We start from the raw sequence: 9941 nt of genomic DNA on the forward strand, positions 1-9941 counted from the left end.
AATTCTTTCTTTTTTTAATTTCTCGCTGGTTGTTCTGAACGGGGCGCTGACGACCGCGGGTCCGCGGTCCCACGGCGGTCCTGCTTCCAATAAAAGATGACACAGAGCTCCACACGTCTCTGTCTGCTTCTTACTCATCACACTCTTCGTCCTGAGGATACAGTCTATAGATGTAGTATATCGCAGTGGTTTCTACTCGTTCCCCCTTCACCGGCACAAACATAAATAATATATGTTCGTTCTATTTGGCAGTGTAAACATGAACCTTAAAAAGGTGGCAAATACTCACAATTTAGTGAGGAACATGGGCCTTTTGCAATTGTTGCTAATTTATTGCAGAGAAGCCCTGCAGTACTCCAAAGTACCACTTGGGAACCAACCACTGGTCTATCGGTTATGGTGTGTAACCGCTAGTCTACCTGTAGCCAGCCTTGAGCAAAAGACCCCAACCACTTCATTAAATCACATGTAGGTAACAAAGAGGAATCACGAAGACGCTTTGAATAAAAGCATCTGCTCAATGTCTTAACAGTGTAATGTAATAATATAGGAAGTATAGTTAAAGGAGCGCCCTTTTATAAACGTCTACTCACAATAGGGCCGTTTGCCCTTGTCTGAGAAAACATGACGTCATTCAGTACAGTTACTGAATGATGTCGTGATCGCCATCTAGGGGAGATAGGAGGAAGTTCATGTAAAAAAAAAACAATTGACAGTTTTACCACTTATGTTTTTTGAATGATGATGACCGATACAAACCGACAGTGTTACCCCTTATTGTTATTTTAACGATGACCAATAAAAAATGACAGTGTTATTCCTTATGTTTTTTTCCAAGACGACCGATGAAAATGACAGTGTTACCCCATACGTATTTTTCCATGACGACCAATAAAAAAAGACAGTGTTATCCCTTATGTTTCTTTTTATAAAAAACGACAGTGTTACCCCTTATGTTTTTTTTGATGACGGCCGATAAAAAACGACAGTGTTACCCCTTATGTTTTTTTTGATGACGGCCGATAAAAAACAACAGTGTTACCCCTTATGTTTTTTTGATGACGGCCGATAAAAAACAACAGTGTTACCCCTTATGTTTTTTTTGATGACGGCCGATAAAAAACGACAGTGTTACCCCTTGTGTTTTTTTTGATAAAAAACGACAGTGTTACCCCTTATGTTTTTTTTGATGACGGCCGATAAAAAACGACAGTGTTACCCCTTGTGTTTTTTTTGATAAAAAACAACAGTGTTACCCCTTATGTTTTTTTTGATGACGGCCGATAAAAAACGACAGTGTTACCCCTTGTGTTTTTTTTGATAAAAAACAACAGTGTTACCCCTTATGTTTTTTTTTATGACGGCCGATAAAAAACAACCGTGATACTCCTTATGTTTTTTTTGATGACGGCCGATAAAAATCAACAGTGTTAACCCTTATGTTTTTAATTGTACTATAATTGCCCATCTAGGAGGTGCTGGGGATCGAACAACCAACCTTTCAATTTCAAGACAACTGCTCTACCTCCTGAGCTAAGCCGCCCGATCTTTGATATTAAACGACAGTGTCACATGTTATTATTTATTTGATGACGGCCCATAAAAAACGACAGTGTTACCCCTTATGTTTTTTTTGATGACGGCCGATAAAAAACGACAGTGTTACACCTTATGTTTTTTTTGATGACGGCCGATAAAAAACAACAGTGTTACCCCTTATGTTTTTTTTGATGACGGCCGATAAAAAACGACAGTGTTACCCCTTGTGTTTTTTTTGATAAAAAACGACAGTGTTACCCCTTATGTTTTTTTGGAGGACGGCCGATAAAAAACGACAGTGTTACCCCTTGTGTTTTTTTTGATGACGGCCGATAAAAAACGACAGTGTTACCCCTTGTGTTTTTTTTGATGACGGCCGATAAAAAATGACAGTGTTACCCCTTGTGTTTTTTTTGATAAAAAACGACAGTGTTACCCCTTATGTTTTTTTTTATGACGGCCGATAAAAAACAACCGTGATACTCCTTATGTTTTTTTTGATGACGGCCAATAAAAAACAACAGTGTTAACCCTTATGTTTTTAATTGTACTATAATTGCCCATCTAGGTCGGTGCTGGGGATCGAACAACCAACCTTTCAATTTCAAGACAACTGCTCTACCTCCTGAGCTAAGCCGCCCGATCTTTGATATTAAACGACAGTGTCACATGTTATTATTTATTTGATGACGGCCCATAAAAAACGACAGTGTTACCCCTTATGTTTTTTTTGATGACGGCCGATAAAAAACGACAGTGTTACACCTTATGTTTTTTTTGATGACGGCCGATAAAAAACAACAGTGTTACCCCTTATGTTTTTTTTGATGACGGCCGATAAAAAACGACAGTGTTACCCCTTGTGTTTTTTTTGATAAAAAACGACAGTGTTACCCCTTATGTTTTTTTGGAGGACGGCCGATAAAAAACGACAGTGATACCCCTTATGTTTTTTTTGATGACGGCCGATAAAAAACGACAGTGTTACCCCTTGTGTTTTTTTTGATGACGGCCGATAAAAAACGACAGTGTTACCCCTTATGTTTTTTTTGATGACGGCCGATAAAAAACGACAGTGTTACCCCTTATGTTTTTTTTGATGATGGCCGATAAAAAACGACAGTGTTACCCCTTATGTTTCTTTTTGATGACGGCCGATAAAAAACGACAGTGTTACCCCTTATGTTTTTTTTGATGACGGCCGATAAAAAACGACAGTGTTACCCCTTATGTTTTTTTTGATGACGGCCGATAAAAAACGACAGTGTTACCCCTTATGTTTTTTTTGATGACGGCCGATAAAAAACGACAGTGTTACCCCTTATGTTTTTTTTGATGACGGCCGATAAAAAACAACAGTGTTACCCCTTATGTTTTTTTTGATGACGGCCGATAAAAAACGACAGTGATACCCCTTATGTTTTTTTGATGACGGCCGATAAAAACGACAGTGATACCCCTTATGTTTTTTTTGATGACGGCCGATAAAAAACGACAGTGTTACCCCTTATGTTTTTTTTGATGACGGCCGATAAAAAACGACAGTGTTACCCCTTATGTTTTTTTTGATGACGGCCGATAAAAAACGACAGTGTTACCCCTTATGTTTTTTTTGATGACGGCCGATAAAAAACGACAGTGTTACCCCTTATGTTTTTTTTGATGACGGCCGATAAAAAACGACAGTGTTACCCCTTATGTTTTTTTTGATGACGGCCGATAAAAAACGACAGTGTTACCCCTTATGTTTTTTTTGATGACGGCCGATAAAAAACGACAGTGTTACCCCTTATGTTTTTTTTGATGACGGCCGATAAAAAACAACAGTGTTACCCCTTATGTTTTTTTTGATGACGGTAAAAACAACAGTGTTACCCCTTATGTTTTTTTTGATGACGGCCGATAAAAAACGACAGTGATACCCCTTATGTTTTTTTTGATGACGGCCGATAAAAAACGACAGTGATACCCCTTATGTTTTTTTGGAGGACGGCCGATAAAAAACGACAGTGATACCCCTTATGTTTTTTTTGATGACGGCCGATAAAAAACGACAGTGTTACCCCTTGTGTTTTTTTTGATGACGGCCGATAAAAAACGACAGTGTTACCCCTTATGTTTTTTTTGATGACGGCCGATAAAAAACGACAGTGTTACCCCTTATGTTTTTTTTGATGATGGCCGATAAAAAACGACAGTGTTACCCCTTATGTTTCTTTTTGATGATGGCCGATAAAAAACGACAGTGTTACCCCTTATGTTTTTTTTGATGACGGCCGATAAAAAACAACAGTGTTACCCCTTATGTTTTTTTTGATGACGGCCGATAAAAAACAACAGTGTTACCCCTTATGTTTTTTTTGATGACGGCCGATAAAAACGACAGTGATACCCCTTATGTTTTTTTTGATGACGGCCGATAAAAAACGACAGTGATACCCCTTATGTTTTTTTTGATGACGGCCGATAAAAAACGACAGTGTTACCCCTTATGTTTTTTTTGATGACGGCCGATAAAAAACGACAGTGTTACCCCTTATGTTTTTTTTGATGACGGCCGATAAAAAACGACAGTGTTACCCCTTATGTTTTTTTTGATGACGGCCGATAAAAAACGACAGTGTTACCCCTTATGTTTTTTTTGATGACGGCCGATAAAAAACGACAGTGTTACCCCTTATGTTTTTTTTGATGACGGCCGATAAAAAACGACAGTGTTACCCCTTATGTTTTTTTTGATGACGGCCGATAAAAACGACAGTGTTACCCCTTATGTTTTTTTTGATGACGGCCGATAAAAACGACAGTGTTACCCCTTATGTTTTTTTTGATGATGGCCGATAAAAAACGACAGTGTTACCCCTTATGTTTTTTTTGATGACGGCCGATAAAAAACAACAGTGTTACCCCTTATGTTTTTTTTGATGACGGCCGATAAAAAACGACAGTGATACCCCTTATGTTTTCTTTGATGACGGCCGATAAAAAACGACAGTGATACCCCTTATGTTTTTTTTGATGACGGCCGATAAAAAACGACAGTGTTACCCCTTATGTTTTTTTTGATGACGGCCGATAAAAAACGACAGTGTTACCCCTTATGTTTTTTTTGATGATGGCCGATAAAAAACGACAGTGTTACCCCTTATGTTTTTTTTGATGACGGCCGATAAAAAACGACAGTGTTACCCCTTATGTTTTTTTTGATGACGGCCGATAAAAAACGACAGTGTTACCCCTTATGTTTCTTTTTGATGATGGCCGATAAAAAACGACAGTGTTACCCCTTATGTTTTTTTTGATGACGGCCGATAAAAAACGACAGTGTTACCCCTTATGTTTTTTTTGATGACGGCCGATAAAAACGACAGTGATACCCCTTATGTTTTTTTTGATGACGGCCGATAAAAAACGACAGTGATACCCCTTATGTTTTTTTTGATGACGGCCGATAAAAACGACAGTGTTACCCCTTATGTTTTTTTTGATGACGGCCGATAAAAAACGACAGTGTTACCCCTTATGTTTTTTTTGATGACGGCCGATAAAAAACGACAGTGTTACCCCTTATGTTTTTTTTGATGAAGGCCGATAAAAAACGACAGTGTTACCCCTTATGTTTCTTTTTATAAAAACGACAGTGTTTTTTTTTGATGACGGCCGATAAAAAACAACAGTGTTACCCCCTATGTTTTTAATTGTACTATAATCGCCCAGCTAGGAGGAGCTGGGGATCGAACGACCAACCTTTCAGCTTCAAGACAACTGCTCTACCTACTGAGCTAGGCCACCCGATCTTTGATAATAAACGACAGTGTCACATCTTATTATTTATTTGATGACGGCCCATAAAAAAGGACAGTGTTACCCCTTATGTTTTTTTTTATAAAAAACAACAGTGTTACCCGTTATGTTTTTTTTGATGACGGCCGATAAAAAACGACAGTGTTACCCCTTATGTTTCTTTTTATAAAAAACGACAGTGTTATCCCTTATGTTTTTTTTGATGACGGCCGATAAAAAACGACAGTGTTACCCCTTATGTTTTTTTTTATAAAAAACGACAGTGTTACCCCTTATGTTTTTTTTGATGACGGCCGATAAAAAACGACAGTGTTACCCCTTATGTTTTTTTTGATGATGGCCGATAAAAAACGACAGTGTTACCCCTTATGTTTCTTTTTGATGATGGCCGATAAAAAACGACAGTGTTACCCCTTATGTTTTTTTTGATGACGGCCGATAAAAAACGACAGTGTTATCCCTTATGTTTTTTTTGATGACGGCCGATAAAAAACGACAGTGTTACCCCTTATGTTTTTTTTGATGACGGCCGATAAAAAACGACAGTGTTACCCCTTATGTTTTTTTTGATGACGGCCGATAAAAAACAACAGTGTTACCCCTTATGTTTTTTTTGATGACGGCCGATAAAAAACGACAGTGATACCCCTTATGTTTTTTTTGATGACGGCCGATAAAAAACGACAGTGATACCCCTTATGTTTTTTTTGATGACGGCCGATAAAAAACGACAGTGTTACCCCTTATGTTTTTTTTGATGACGGCCGATAAAAAACGACAGTGTTACCCCTTATGTTTTTTTTGATGACGGCCGATAAAAAACGACAGTGTTACCCCTTATGTTTTTTTTGATGACGGCCGATAAAAAACAACAGTGTTACCCCTTATGTTTTTTTTGATGACGGCCGATAAAAAACGACAGTGTTACCCCTTATGTTTTTTTTGATGACGGCCGAAAAAAAACGACAGTGTTACCCCTTATGTTTCTTTTTATAAAAAACGACAGTGTTTTTTTTGATGACGGCCGATAAAAAACAACAGTGTTACCCCCTATGTTTTTAATTGTACTATAATCGCCCAGCTAGGAGGAGCTGGGGATCGAACGACCAACCTTTCAGCTTCAAGACAACTGCTCTACCTCCTGAGCTAAACCGCCCGATCTTTGATAATAAACGACAGTGTCACATCTTATTATTTATTTGATGACGGCCCATAAAAAAGGACAGTGTTACCCTTATGTTTCTTTTTATAAAAAACAACAGTGTTACCCGTTATGTTTTTTTTGATGACGGCCGATAAAAAACGACAGTGTTACCCCTTATGTTTCTTTTTATAAAAAACGACAGTGTTATCCCTTATGTTTTTTTTGATGACGGCCGATAAAAAACGACAGTGTTACCCCTTATGTTTCTTTTTATAAAAAACAACAGTGTTACCCCTTATGTTTTTTTTGATGACGGCCGATAAAAAACGACAGTGTTACCCCTTATGTTTCTTTTTATAAAAACGACAGTGTTACCCCTTATGTTTTTTTTGATGACGGCCGATAAAAAACGACAGTGTTACCCCTTATGTTTTTTTTGATGACGGCCGATAAAAAATGACAGTGTTACCCCTTGTGTTTTTTTTGATAAAAAACGACAGTGTTACCCCTTATGTTTTTTTTGATGACGGCCGATAAAAAACGACAGTGATACCCCTTATGTTTTTTTTGATGACGGCCGATAAAAAACGACAGTGATACCCCTTATGTTTTTTTTGATGACGGCCGATAAAAAATGACAGTGTTACCCCTTATGTTTTTTTTGATGACGGCCGATAAAAAACGACAGTGTTACCCCTTATGTTTTTTTTGATGACGGCCGATAAAAAACGACAGTGTTACCCCATATGTTTTTTTTGATGACGGCCGATAAAAAACAACAGTGTTACCCCTTATGTTTTTTTTGATGACGGCCGATAAAAAACGACAGTGTTACCCCTTATGTTTTTTTTGATGACGGCCGAAAAAAAACGACAGTGTTACCCCTTATGTTTCTTTTTATAAAAAACGACAGTGTTTTTTTTGATGACGGCCGATAAAAAACAACAGTGTTACCCCCTATGTTTTTAATTGTACTATAATCGCCCAGCTAGGAGGAGCTGGGGATCGAACGACCAACCTTTCAGCTTCAAGACAACTGCTCTACCTCCTGAGCTAAGCCGCCCGATCTTTAATAATAAACGACAGTGTCACATCTTATTATTTATTTGATGACTGCCCATAAAAAAGGACAGTGTTACCCCTTATGTTTCTTTTTATAAAAAACAACAGTGTTACCCGTTATGTTTTTTTTGATGACGGCCGATAAAAAACGACAGTGTTACCCCTTATGTTTCTTTTTATAAAAAACGACAGTGTTATCCCTTATGTTTTTTTTGATGACGGCCGATAAAAAACGACAGTGTTACCCCTTATGTTTCTTTTTATAAAAAACGACAGTGTTACCCCTTATGTTTTTTTTGATGACGGCCGATAAAAAACGACAGTGTTCCCCCTTTATGTTTTTTGATGACGGCCGATAAAAAACGACAGTGTTACCCCTTATGTTTCTTTTTTATAAAAACGACAGTGTTACCCCTTATGTTTTTTTTGATGACGGCCGATAAAAAACGACAGTGTTACCCCTTATGTTTTTTTTGATGACGGCCGATAAAAATGACAGTGTTACCCCTTGTGTTTTTTTTGATAAAAAACGACAGTGTTACCCCTTATGTTTTTTTTGATGACGGCCGATAAAAAACGACAGTGATACCCCTTATGTTTTTTTTGATGACGGCCAATAAAAAACGACAGTGTTACCCCTTATGTTTCTTTTTATAAAAAACGACAGTGTTACCCCTTATGTTTTTTTTGATGACGGCCGATAAAAAACGACAGTGTTACCCCTTATGTTTTTTTTGATGACGGCCGATAAAAAACGACAGTGTTACCCCTTATGTTTCTTTTTATAAAAAACGACAGTGTTACCCCTTATGTTTTTTTTGATGACGGCCGATAAAAACGACAGTGTTACCCCTTATGTTTTTTTTGATGACGGCCGATAAAAAATGACAGTGTTACCCCTTGTGTTTTTTTTGATAAAAAACGACAGTGTTACCCCTTATGTTTTTTTTGATGACGGCCGATAAAAAACGACAGTGATACCCCTTATGTTTTTTTTGATGACGGCCAATAAAAAACGACAGTGTTACCCCTTATGTTTTTAATTGTACTATAATTGCCCAGCTAGGAGGAGCTGGGGATCGAACAACCAACCTTTAAGTTTCAAGACAACTGCTCTACCTCCTGAGCTAAGCCGCCCGATCTTTGATAAGAAATGACAGTGTCCCAACTTATTATTTATTTGATGACGGCCCATAAAAAACGACAGTGTTACCCCTTATGTTTTTTTGATGACAGCCGATAAAAAACGACAGTGTTACCCCTTGTGTTTTTTTTGATAAAAAACGACAGTGTTACCCCTTATGTTTTTTTTGATGACGGCCGATAAAAAACGACAGTGATACCCCTTATGTTTTTTTTGATGATGGCCGATAAAAAACGACAGTGTTACCCCTTATGTTTCTTTTTATAAAAAACGACAGTGTTACCCCTTATGTTTTTTTTGATGACGGCCGATAAAAAACGACAGTGTTACCCCTTATGTTTTTTTGATGACGGCCGATAAAAAACAACAGTGTTACCCCTTATGTTTTTTTTGATGACGGCCGATAAAAAACGACAGTGTTACCCCTTATGTTTCTTTTTATAAAAAACGACAGTGTTACCCCTTGTGTTTTTTTGATCAAAAACAACAGTGTTACCCCTTATGTTTTTTTTGATGACGGCCGATAAAAAACGACAGTGTTACCCCTTATGTTTCTTTTTATAAAAAACGACAGTGTTACCCCTTATGTTTTTTTTGATGACGGCCGATAAAAAACGACAGTGTTACCCCTTATGTTTTTTTTGATGACGGCCGATAAAAAACAACAGTGTTACCCCTTATGTTTTTTTTTTATAAAAAACGACAGTGTTACCCCTTATGTTTTTTTTGATGACGGCCGATAAAAAACAACAGTGTTACCCCTTATGTTTTTTTTGATGACGGCCGATAAAAAACGACAGTGTTACCCCTTGTGTTTTTTTTGATGACGGCCGATAAAAAACGACAGTGTTACCCCTTGTGTTTTTTTTGATAAAAAACGACAGTGTTACCCCTTATGTTTTTTTTGATGACGGCCGATAAAAAACGACAGTGTTACCCCTTATGTTTTTTTTGATGTTGGCCGATAAAAAACGACAGTGTTACCCCTTATGTTTCTTTTTGATGATGGCCGATAAAAAACGACAGTGTTACCCCTTATGTTTTTTTGATGACGGCCGATAAAAAACGACAGTGTTACCCCTTATGTTTCTTTTTATAAAAAACGACAGTGTTACCCCTTATGTTTCTTTTTATAAAAAACAACAGTGTTACCCCTTATGTTTTTTTTGATGACGGCCGATAAAAAACGACAGTGTTACCCCTTATGTTTTTTTTGATGACGGCCGATAAAAAACGACAGTGTTACCC

The sequence above is a fragment of the Gadus chalcogrammus genome, chromosome 12 (genome assembly GCF_026213295.1).
Source record: "Gadus chalcogrammus isolate NIFS_2021 chromosome 12, NIFS_Gcha_1.0, whole genome shotgun sequence".
In the NCBI taxonomy this organism is placed as follows: Eukaryota; Metazoa; Chordata; class Actinopteri; order Gadiformes; family Gadidae; genus Gadus; species Gadus chalcogrammus.